We start from the raw sequence: 11,606 nt of genomic DNA on the forward strand, positions 1-11,606 counted from the left end.
CTCAGTGGCTGCACTACAAATCCAGTGCTCCTGGAGGCAATTTTTCACTTTTTTTTTTTGACCCTGTTGTTTATCATTGTTGTTATTGTTGGATAGGACAGAGAGAAACCAAGTGATGGGAAGACAGAGAGGGAAAGAGAGACACCTGCAGACCTATTTCACCACTTGTGAAGTGACCCCCACACACAGGTGGAGAGGGGTTGTTAAACCCGGATCATTGCGCTGGTCCTTGAACTTTGTGGGTGACTGTTCGTGCAGCCACCTGAAGAGACAGGGTCCCCGCTGCAGCCTGAGGAGATACGATACCCCACCCGACCCTCCCGCTGCCCAGACACAGGTAAGTAACAGCTGCCTGACTGCGGCCACTATTGGTTTCCTTCTGTTTTATGAGGACGCGTCCCAGACACTCTATTCTTTTCTCATGGGACAGGCTCTCTATCTCGGAGACACTTTAATTGGAGCTGCACTGTGGGTTCTCTTGGCTATGTTTGCAACTTTTGGGATATGTATAAGGCACCCTGCCAAAAGGTTAAGAGACATTGAGGCAGAGATACAAGAGTTAAAGGATATGCTCTCAGCACTTCAACACACTAAGCCTTCTGCAGTTTGCCCCGAGAGTTCTGTTTCTGTTTCTGTTTCAGCAGACACATGTTCGGTTTCTCCAGCAGCCACTACTCCAGTGGCTTCCACTTCCGTGACTCCTTCCCCCACTGATACCTCGTCATCAAACCAAGTCCACACCTTCCCGGTAAATGTGGCCCCCAATAAACAAAACCCTCAGGTGTGGCATCCATACTCCTCTCAAAAACTCAGAGACCTCAGACAGGCAGTGAAGGAGGACGGAATTCATGCCCCATGGACTAAGTCCATTTTACGAGGCTTTTCCCAGCACCTTAATACCCCCCCAAGACTGGAGGGATTTAGTTCTTGCTGCGCTCCCAGACCCCCCTCTACCTGCAGTGGGAGGCATGCTTTTGTGATGAATGCTCAAAACAATCCCAGAAAAATAGTCACAGACAGCTAGAATGGAATTTTAATGCACTGTTTGGAGTGGGAGAGTTTGAAACTGGAATTCAGTAGGCAGAAGCCAAATTTCCAACCGGTTATTTTGAACAGGTACACATCTACGCAACACAAGCATGGGAGAGGTTAACCCCATCCACAGGAGAGGCCTCAGTCCCCATTAACTCCCTTCGCCAAGGAACTGATGAATCCCTAGCTAACTTCATTGCCAGGGTTCGGTCAATCTTAGAGAGAAAGATTTATAATCCTGAAGTCCGTTCTCTCCTCCTGTGTTCTATTGTCTGGGATGGCATGATTCCAGAATTTCGTCAGGCATGCCTCAGTCTTAAACACCAACATGCAGATAGTTGGATTTTAGCGACACAAGAACTTAGATCAGGCTCTTATGGGACACCCATTATGACACAGGCTTATGCAGTTACCCCACATTATCAAAAAGGGGCCTGCTTTCAGTGCGGTCGTCAAGGGTATTGGCGTAACCGATGTCCAGATAAGCCGTGACCCCGCCTCCAGTTAGGACAACCATGCCTCCAGTCAGGACAACCCCACCTTCAGTCAGGGAGCCAGTGGCCATTAACACCTTGTCCTAGATGTCAGAAAGCTTTTCATTGGAGGAGAGATTGTTGGTCCAAGCAGCAAAATTTTCCAGTTGGAAAAATCTTAAAAGTAGATAGTTGAAGGAGTCAGGTGGTAGCACAGCGGGTTAAGTGCACGTGGCACAAAGTGCAAGGACTGGCTTAAGGACTCCAGTTCCAACCCCTGGCTCACCACCTGCAGGGGAGCTTTGCATGTGGTGAAGCAGGTCTGCAGGTGTCTGTCTTTCTCTCCCCCTCTCTGTCTTTCCCTCCTCTCTCGATTTCTCTCTGTCCTATCTAACAAGGACGACATCAATAATAACCACAACAACAAAAAAAAGGCAACAAAATGAAAAAATAAATAAGTATATAAAAAAAAAAGAGGAAACACTGATTAGGCTCCATAGATTTGCTTATTGTCCTGAGTCTCTCCTTTTAACACTGAAAAACTAGGAAGTTGAGCCTAATTTTATGTTTATAATGTCCTCCCTGTAGGTGCAGTGTTATCAAGTGAAAAAGCTGTTCTGGTGTGTGAACCATAGTCTCAAGGTGCTGCTGTGACTACAGTTCATTTCCTGGCCTGAAAAGGAAGTCAGAGGAGGAGGAGGAATTGGTGGTTGCTTCAATGGGGAGTGCCAACTGCCTCACCCAGGTCCATGTAGTGCAGAGTCTCTTTCAACCAACGCCTGAGCTCAACTCTGCTAAACTCTGGCATAATGCAAGTCTCACCTTAACACTGCACAGAGCATTAACTGAAATACGAAGGAAGGTAAGTGCTAGATTATTCCTCTCATACGTGGAATCCAGAACACTAGAACCATGTGTGGGTCAGCAAGTATACCAATGAAATATTATAATTGTGTAAACACTGTCAAATCACTGTAACAAATTAAACTGATTTCCTCAATTCTTAATTACAAATGAATGCTAGCATACATATTAAGAATGACCCAAAAAAAAGGAAGAACTAGAATGACATTATTGGGGGAAAATAAAATGTATTGATAGATGATTTATCTGAAAATATCATTGCTCGAGGGAGTAAATAGCATAATGGTTATGCAAAAAGTCTCTCATGCCTGAGACTCCAAAGTCCCAGGTTCAATCCCCTTCATCAATATAAGCTAGATCTGAGCAGTGCTCTGGTAAAATCTATCCAAAAATATTATTAATATATATTTAAATATTAGTAGTATTTATTTATTTATTTATTTTTACCTGAGCACTGTTCAGCTATGGCTTATGGTGATGCAGGGGACTGAACTTGGGACACTGGAGCTTCACACATGAAAGTACCTTTGCAGGAGTAGGGCGTTAGCACAACCGGTTAAGCGCACATGGCGCAAAGCACAAGGACCGGCATAAGGATCTCAGTTCGAGACCCCGGTTCCCCACCTGTAAGGGAGTTACTTAACAAGTGCTAAAGCAGGTCTGTGGGTGTCTATCTTTCTCTCCCCTCTCTGTCTTCCCCTCCTCTCTCCATTTCTCTCTGTTCTATCTAACAACAACGACATCAATAACAACAATAACTACAACAAGAAAACAAGGGAAACAAAAGGAGATAAATATTTTTTAAAGCACCTTTATAAACAACAACAGTAACTACAACCATAAAACAATAACAAAGGCAACAAAAGGGAATAAATAAATAATTTTTTTTAAAAAACTGTGATCCTGGGACCCAGGCGGTAGTGCAGAGGATTAAACACAGGTAGGTGGCGCAAAGCGCAAGGACTGTCTTAAAAATCCCGGTTTGAGGCCCCGGCTCCCCACTACAGGGGAGTCACCTCAGAAGCAGTGAAGCAGGTCTGCAGGTGTCTGTCTTTCTCCCCCCCACCCCCGTCTACCCCTCCTCTCTCCATTTTTCTCTGTCCTATCCAACAATGACGACATCAAAAACAACAATAGTAACTACAACAATAAAACAACAAGGGTAGCAAAAGGGAATAAATAAATATTTCAAAAAAGAAAAAGTGAAAAAAAAAAAAAACTGTGATCCAGGGTCCGGGTTGTGGCGCACCTGGTTGAACGCAAGTATTACAATGCATAAGGACCCAGGTTCAGCCCCCCCCCTCCCCACCTGCAGGGGGAAAGCTTTGCGAGTGGTGAAGCAGGGCTGCAGGTGTCTCTCTGTCTCTGTTCCTCTCTATCACCCCTTTCCCTCTTGATTTCTGGCAGTCTCTATCCAATAAATAAAGATTTAAAAAAAAAACTGTGATCCTAGGGAGCCTGGTGGTAGCGCAGCTGGTTAAGCGCACGTGGCACAAAGCACAAGGATCGGTGTAATGATCCCAGTTCAAACCCCTGGCTCCCCACCTGCAGGGGAGTCGCTTCACAAGCGGTGAAGCAGGTAGGTCTTCAGTTGTCTTTCTCTCCTCCTCTATCCTCCCTTCTCTCTGTCCTATCCAACAATGACATCAATAACAACAATAATAACTACAATAATAAAACAAGGGCAACAAGAGGGAATAAATAAACCAATAAAAAAAATTCATTATGAAAAAAACTGTGATCCTGTCATTTCATCATGAGGCCCATCACTTGCTTTTTTTTAAATCTTTATTTATTGGATAAGGACAGCCAGAAATCAAGAGGGAAGGGAGTGATAGAGAGGGAGAGAGACAGCACAGGAATCCACTGCTCCTGGAGGCTATTTTGCCTTTTGTTGCCCTTGTTGTTTGTCATTGTTGTTGTTATCATTGTTGTTATTGCTGTCATTGTTGGATAGAACAGAGAGAAATCGAGAGAGGATGGGAAAATAGAGAATGGAAGAAAGATAGACACCTGCAGACCTGTTACACCGCTTGGATCCTTATGCCGGTCCTTGTGCTTTGTGTCATATGTGCTTATCCAGCTGCACTACTGCCAGCACCCATCATAGTGCACTTTTATGATCTTAAGTAATTGGAAAGTTTTCCTCTACTACTGAAAAAAGATATAAATTTATTATTTCTGTACAATAACATTTTAAAACTGAACTAACCAGAATTGATCACATCAGTGTTTTGCAGGTCACATTGTACAACTGCATTGAGAACTGATTACAGTGGCCAGATGTGGGTAGTGGACCCGTTTGAGTATACACCTGGGTTCAACTTCTGCTCTACAGATAATGGAGGAGAGTTAAGACTGGAGCAGCAGCACTATATGTGTGTCTCTTTCCCTTTCTTTTTTTAATTTTATTTAATTTTATTTATTTTCCCTTTTAATGCCCTTGTTTTTTTATTGTTGTTGTAGTTATTGATGTCGTCGTTCTTGAATAGGACAGAAAGAAATGGAGAGAGGAGAGGAACATAAAGAGGAGTAGAGAAAGACACCTGCAGACCTGCTTCACCACCAGTGAAGCGACGCCCCTACAGGAGGGGAGCCGGGGTCTCGAACCGAGATCCTTATGCCGGTCCTTGCGCTTCGCGCCGCCTGCGCTTAAGCCGCTGCACTACCGCCAACTCCCTGTCTCTTTCCCTTTCTGTCTCCCACTACCCTCCCAGTTTCTCTCTGACTCTATCCAAAGTGAATCAATAAAAATATTTTTAAATATGACAAGTAGCTGAGCTAATTCGCACAGTGGGTATGCAAATTACTTTCGTCTTACAATCCCATGTCTATGGTTCAATCTCTAGATTATCATAAATCAGAGCTGAATGAGTAGGGGTAGATAGCATCAAGACTATGTATATATTTTCTCACACCTGAGGCTCCAAAGTCCCAGGTTCAGTCTCCCACACCACCTGCAGGTGTGTCGCTTCACAGGAGGTGACACAGGTCTGCAGATGACTTTCTCTCCCCCTCTCTGTCTTCCCCTCCTCTCTCCATTTCTCTGTCCTATCCAATAAGGACAACACCTATAACAACAACAATAATAATAACTACTACAGCAATGAAAAAGCAAGGGCAATAACAGGGAAAATAAAAAATAATTAATTAACTAATTTAATTAAAAACAAACAATAAAAAATCAAAACTGAAGTGCTATAAAATTATAAGTAATATAAAAAAATAATAACGGGAGTAACTAGGGTGGTAGCAGCGGGTTAGGCACACGTGGCGTGAAGCGCAAGGACCTGCATAAGGATCTCGGTTGGAGCCCCAGCTTCCCACCTGAAGGGGAGTCTCTTCACTTCCTCACAGGCGGTGACGCAGGTCTGCAGGTGTCTATATTTCTTTCCCCCTCTCTGTCTTCCCCTCCTCTCTCCATTTCTCTCTGTCCTATCTAACAACGATGACATCAATAACAACAATAACTACTACTACTACTACAACAAAAACAAGAGCAACAAACGGGGAAATAAATATTTAAAAATTTAAAAAATAAAGCAATAACAAATTCTGATTCTCAGCTAGGAACATGCAGTGGGCAAGACCCCACATTCTCAATTTCTGCACACTACACTGAGGCCACTAAATTGTGTGAACACTTTTCATACATCTCTCCACACCTCTGACTTTAAATGGGGGATTCTCCAACAACCTTATGAAAAGACAGGTCAATCCTGGGACACTTCTGCTAAGGCCAGAATAAATTGAATTAAAAACAAAAGGCAGCAGCAGTTCCAGGGATAATTTAACAGAAATTTAAAATTTATCACTAAGGGAAATAAAAACGTGAAAGAATTTAAGACATTCTTGGTTTATACTTACTGGAACCCCAGGCTCTCTGCCTAAGAAGGCAGAGTAATCACAGCTTCACTGGACCCAACTGACAAACATGCTGAATGGCCAACCTGACCATCTTGCCTGCGGTCAGCAGGTCCTTCCTTGCGCCCCTGTCCTGGGTCCAGATCCCAGGACACTTAGTAGAGAATGGGACTGGACCAAGAAACTCTGCACCCATGAACAAAGAGGGGGAAAACATTGGGCAATGCATGATGATCCCACCCCCTTCCGATACAGCACACTGTGTGTAGCTCCCTAACAGAGTCAGGACAGCACAGGAAGGATCCAGTCCTGGCGGAAGGTGGACAAGGTGGACTGACCAGGGAGAGGCCGAGACAGACGGCTGCATCCCGGAATGTTCTAGCAAGTCTCAAGCAACCGCTTGAGCCACACTCACAATATCCCGTCCAGTGCTGAACTTACTGAGTCTCCTCTCCAAGGTCCAAACCAGCAGAAGATGAGAGCAGCACTCAGAGAAAAGCAGGGTCCCAGACGCACAGTACTGATGCTAAGTGCGCCTTACTTCCTGGAGTGTCTTCGTTCACTTTGGAGCAGCGCCCACCAGCAGCCCGGATTGGTCCATGTCCACTGTCTCAGAGTTCAATTGGATGAAGCCCTTGCCACTCACACACACAACTACTCTCCTGATTAGATACCCTTTACACCCAATCAAAACCAGACATTTCTAAGTGACAGGAATGTTGTCCTATCAACTTCTGTAACAGGGGGCGCGCCTGCAGAGCCACAAAAGCAAGAAATGGCACCCGAACCTTTCTCTGGAGTATTCCTGCAGAAGATCCATCCGTCTTTAAAAAAGCTACACTTCCACCAGCTTTCTCACCCACTTAGCTTACTCCTGCTCACTCTCTTTTCTGCTGATGGGCCATATGCCACACCACACTGTGACCCCGCACCCCGCAGACTTGGTGCTGCTGGCTGTGCTGCCTGAGATGCCTGCACTCTGCAGCCTGCTCACAGCCTGGCTCCAGGAGTGCGGTGGCTCCTTTGACCTGAAAGCTTCACGCCGGCACCCTGCTCTGCTCTCTGTAGTTAAGTTCACAGACAAGCAAGCATGGATAACAACAGAAAATGGTACCGAAACTGTGGGTATCAGCAGTGTTGTACAGGAAGCCTTGGGAGATGTTGTTTAGTGTCGTCTACCTGAAGCTGAGACACAATGGAACCAACAGATGAGGTTGGTGCTTTGAAAAGTGTACAAACCGCTAGTGACTTAGACTCACTGTTAAGGAAGGGGGAGACAGTAGTTAACTGTGGCCATTCCTAGTCCCTCGTGGAAGAATTCCAGACTGACTCTTGACAGGGAAAAACTGCAAGAGAGCCAGTCACGTTTCAGGAGATGAGAAATTACTAGGAACAGAAAAAGAAAAAAAAAAAAAAAGTACAAGCCATGTAGCATGTATACCCTGAGACACAGAGAGAGGAAGGTGACAGACAGCCTTCTGGCCTTCCAAGCTTTGTAGTTCCTTTGGAGGAAGGACAGCAGCCTCAGGGGTGTGTCTTCAGGTGATCTCACATCAGCATTTTGTGACTTTTTTTTGCAGTCAGGTAGGGAGGCAGTACTGATGCTTCTGTCTTCTGCCTTGGTCCCTTCTCCTGGCTTCCTCCAGGGTGCAGAAGGAGGGGTGATGCTTTCCCTAAGCTGCCCTTCAATACACACCAGGTTCACTCCCGCTAAGAATAAGCCAAAGCTGAGCAGTGCTCTGGTCTTTCATTACATCTGTTTCTCTCTTTAAAGTAATTTAAAAAAAAAAAAAAAAGAATAAAAGACCAAGAGGAAGAGAGACAAACATGGAAAGAAAAAAAAAAAAAAAAACACCACCACACTCCTCACAAAGCTTTCTCATTCCATGGTGCTCCCATGTGGTGGCCTGGCTCCACTCAACACAAGATGTGCACTCTCTCTCCCAGGTGAGGTGAGCTATCTCCCAGCCCCAGCCTGTTTCTTTGTTACCTACATGCAGGAGGTTCCCAGCACAGCACTTCTGGTCATGGGCCTAGAGGAGCAGCAGCATCCCTCACAGGGGACTTAGGATGTGAGGGCCTGGTCCTGACTGCAAACTCTCTGAATTATGATTTCTTAGAGTAGGTCCCAGAAAACTGCATGATTTCTGGGCCCATGACAGCTTGAGAAGGCAAGTTTATAGAATGTTAATCACCACAGGCGTCCTATTAAATCACAATAAAAAGCTTGCTCACAGCACAGCCTGTGCCCTCTTGCACTGATTCCATTTCTGGTCTGGCTGTGACTCTCAGTGTCATTTTATTTAAACTTCCAGGCAATGTAAAGGTGAGAACTGAGGTAAGTGGGGAGACTGTCAGACAGTGGATCTATCCTGAGTATGGGTGCCTGGACCTGGAGTCAGGGGCTTGTCCATGTCAGGGGGTCACGGAAAGGCTGGATGGGCCAGGCAGGATGATCAGACTGGAGGTTCAGCACTGGGAGTCAGCACTCGAGCATGTCCTCGTATATGGCAATACAGGTGGTCTATCAATACAGGTGTGCCATTGCCAATCCCTATCTGCTGTATTTAATTTTTATTTAATATTTAAAAATTTTGTATTTATTTATTCCCTTTTGTTGCCCTTGTTGTTTTATTGTTGTAGTTATTGTTGTTGATGTTGGAATAGGACAGGGAGAAATGGAGAGAAGGGGAGAGAAAGACAGACACCTGCAGACCTGCTTCACCACTTGTGAAGTGACTCCCCTGCAGGTGGGGAGCCGGGGGCTCAAACCGGGATCCTTCCGCCGGTCCTTGCGCTTTGTGCCATGTGTGTGTGCCCTCTGCACTACCGCCAGATTCCCTGTATTTAATTTTTAAAAAATATTTAAGGTGATTCTGTATCTCAATGGATAGTGCATTGGACTTCTAGTGACAAAAATATTTTAATGATTTTATTATATATATATATATATATATATATATATTATAAATGGAAACATTGGCGGGACAATAGGGCAAAAGGGGTACATTTCCACACATTGCCCACCCCCAGAGCTCCATATCCAATGCCCTCCTTACAATTTGCCTATTCTTTATACCTCTGCAATTATATTTTTTTATTGGATAGAGACAAGCAGAAATAGAGAGGGAAGGAGGGAGAGACAGAGACTCCTAATGCCCTGCTTCACTACTTGCAAAGCTTTCCCCCTGCAGGTGGGGGCCAGAGATTCAAACCCGGGTTCATGTGCACTGTAATATGTGCATTTTAAACAAGTGCGCCTTCACCAGCACCTATTTAAAAAGATTTTATTTATTTATTGGACAGTGATAGATGAAATTGATCTACATAGAAGAGCGGGTGGAGAGGGAGGGAGAAAGATACCTGCAGCACTATCCTCAATTCATGAAGGTTTTCTTTGCTGGGGGCCAAGGCCTTAGCTAAGTCTCTCATATAGAAAGTTACAAAACATCCTGAAAGGGAGTCGGGCTGTAGCGCAGCGGGTTAAGCGCAGGTGGCGCAAAGCACAAGGACCGGCATAAGGATCCCGGTTCCAACCCCGGCTCCCCACCTGCAGGGGAGTCGCTTCACAGGCGGTGAAGCAGGTCTGCAGGTGTCTATCTTTCTTTCCTCCTCTCTGTCTTCCCCTCCTCTCTCCATTTCTCTCTGTCCTATCCAACAACGACAACAACAATAATAACTACAACAATAAAACAACAAGGGCAACAAAAGGGAATAAATAAATAAAATAAATATTTAAAAAAATAAAAAAAAAAACATCCTGAAAGCAGCTAGTAAAAACATTTATAGGTAGAACGGACATTCCAACCATTGGAACTGAGATTACCATCCAGCTGTTTGGAAAGTCGCTCACCCACCTCCCTCCCGCACTACCTTAGCAGAACTTCCTCATTGTTTGTGCTTATACTGCGGCTGCAAAATAAAATTTTTAGAGCTTGATCAGACCTCCTGTCTTGCTCTCGTTCCTTGTGACTCTTGTCTCCTTCATTCTCTCGCCCCCTACCCTAGGTCTCCGTTGATAGACCCCACAGGCAGGGGCATTTCTTTTTCTTTTTTTAGATAGGCCAGAGAGAAATGGAGAGAGGAGGGGAAGACAGACAAGGGGAGAGAAAGACACCTACAGACTTGCTTCACCGCCTGTAAAGGAACTACCCTACAGATGGGGCGCTGGGGACTCAAACTGGGATCCTTATGCTGGTTCTTGTGCTTTGCGCCATGTGCGCTTAACCCGCTGAGCTACAGCCCAACTCCCGAAGGTTTCCTTTATAGGTAGTTACTGGGGGCTTGAACCCAGGTCTTAATATTGTAATATGTACTTTATCAGGTGCACTACTGCCCAGGACCTAGTCTACTTTAAATGTTTTTTTAATATATTTATTTATTTTCCCTTTTGTTACCCTTGTTTTTATTGTGGTAGTTGTTATTGTTGTTGTTATTGATGTTGTGTTGTTGGATAGGATATAGAGAAATGTAGAGAGGAGAGGAAGACAGAGAGGTGGAGAGAAAGATACCTGTAGACCTGCTACACTACCTGTGAAGCAAATCCCCTGCAGGTGGGGAGCTGGGGCTCGAACTGAGATCCTTGTGCCGGTCCTTGTGCTTTGCAGCACATGCGCTTAACTCGCTTCACTACCGCCCAACTTCCTTTAAATATGTTTTTTAAAATATTTTATTTATAGGGAGTCGGGCAGTATCATAACGGGTTAAGCGCACATGGCGCAAAGCACATGGTCCGGCATAAGGATCCCAGTTCCATCCCCAAGATCCCCACCTGCAGGGGAGTGGCTTCACAGGTTGTGAAGCAGGTCTGCAGGTGTCTATATTTCTCTCCCTCTCTCTGTCTTCCCCTCCTCTCTCCATTTCTCTCTGTCCTATCTAACAATGACGACATCGATAACAACAGCAATAACTACAACAACAATAAAAAAAACAAGGGCAACAAAAGGGAAAATAAATAAATATTTAAACATTTAAAAATATATATTAATCAAACACATGCACACCCTGAGTAATATTCATGTCTGGCCTATGGTGGTGATAGGGATTGAATCAGGGACCTGATAGCCTCAGAAATGAAAGTACTTGGCATAACCATTACTCTGTCTCCTCAGCCTGTACTCTGTATTCTACATTACAAAATATATTCTGGTCTAGAGAGTCTTCTTGTTTTCTTTCTCCTATTATAATTGGAGTACATGGAGCATCTACATGGGCCCTAAGTTAATTTTCTTTTTTTTTTATTAAAGTCTTTTTAAAAAAATATTTATCCCCTTTTATTGCCCTTGTTGTTTTATTGTTGTAGTTATTGATGTTGTTGTTGTTGGACAGGACTAAGAGAAATGGAGAGAGGCAGGGAAAACAGAGATGGGGAGA

General features: G+C 44.5%; 2 protein-coding genes across 3 annotated transcripts in view; both read right to left on the bottom strand.

Annotated features, from left to right (window-relative positions):
• Nucleotides 1–6,773, bottom strand: part of LOC132535592 (zinc finger protein 709-like) — a 45,751-nt gene extending 38,978 nt beyond the window's left edge. Inside the window, exon 1 of the mRNA XM_060182168.1 lies at nt 6,675–6,773. The gene's annotated coding sequence lies outside the window, so the exon portion shown is untranslated. The remainder of the gene's footprint in view (nt 1–6,674) is intronic.
• LOC103127055 (zinc finger protein 709-like) overlaps nt 1–11,606 on the bottom strand; it is a 1,044,365-nt gene that overhangs the window by 823,447 nt on the left and 209,312 nt on the right. The gene's annotated exons all lie outside the window — the stretch shown is intronic.

This window comes from Erinaceus europaeus, chromosome 23 (assembly GCF_950295315.1).
Source record: "Erinaceus europaeus chromosome 23, mEriEur2.1, whole genome shotgun sequence".
NCBI classification, from domain to species: domain Eukaryota; kingdom Metazoa; phylum Chordata; class Mammalia; order Eulipotyphla; family Erinaceidae; genus Erinaceus; species Erinaceus europaeus.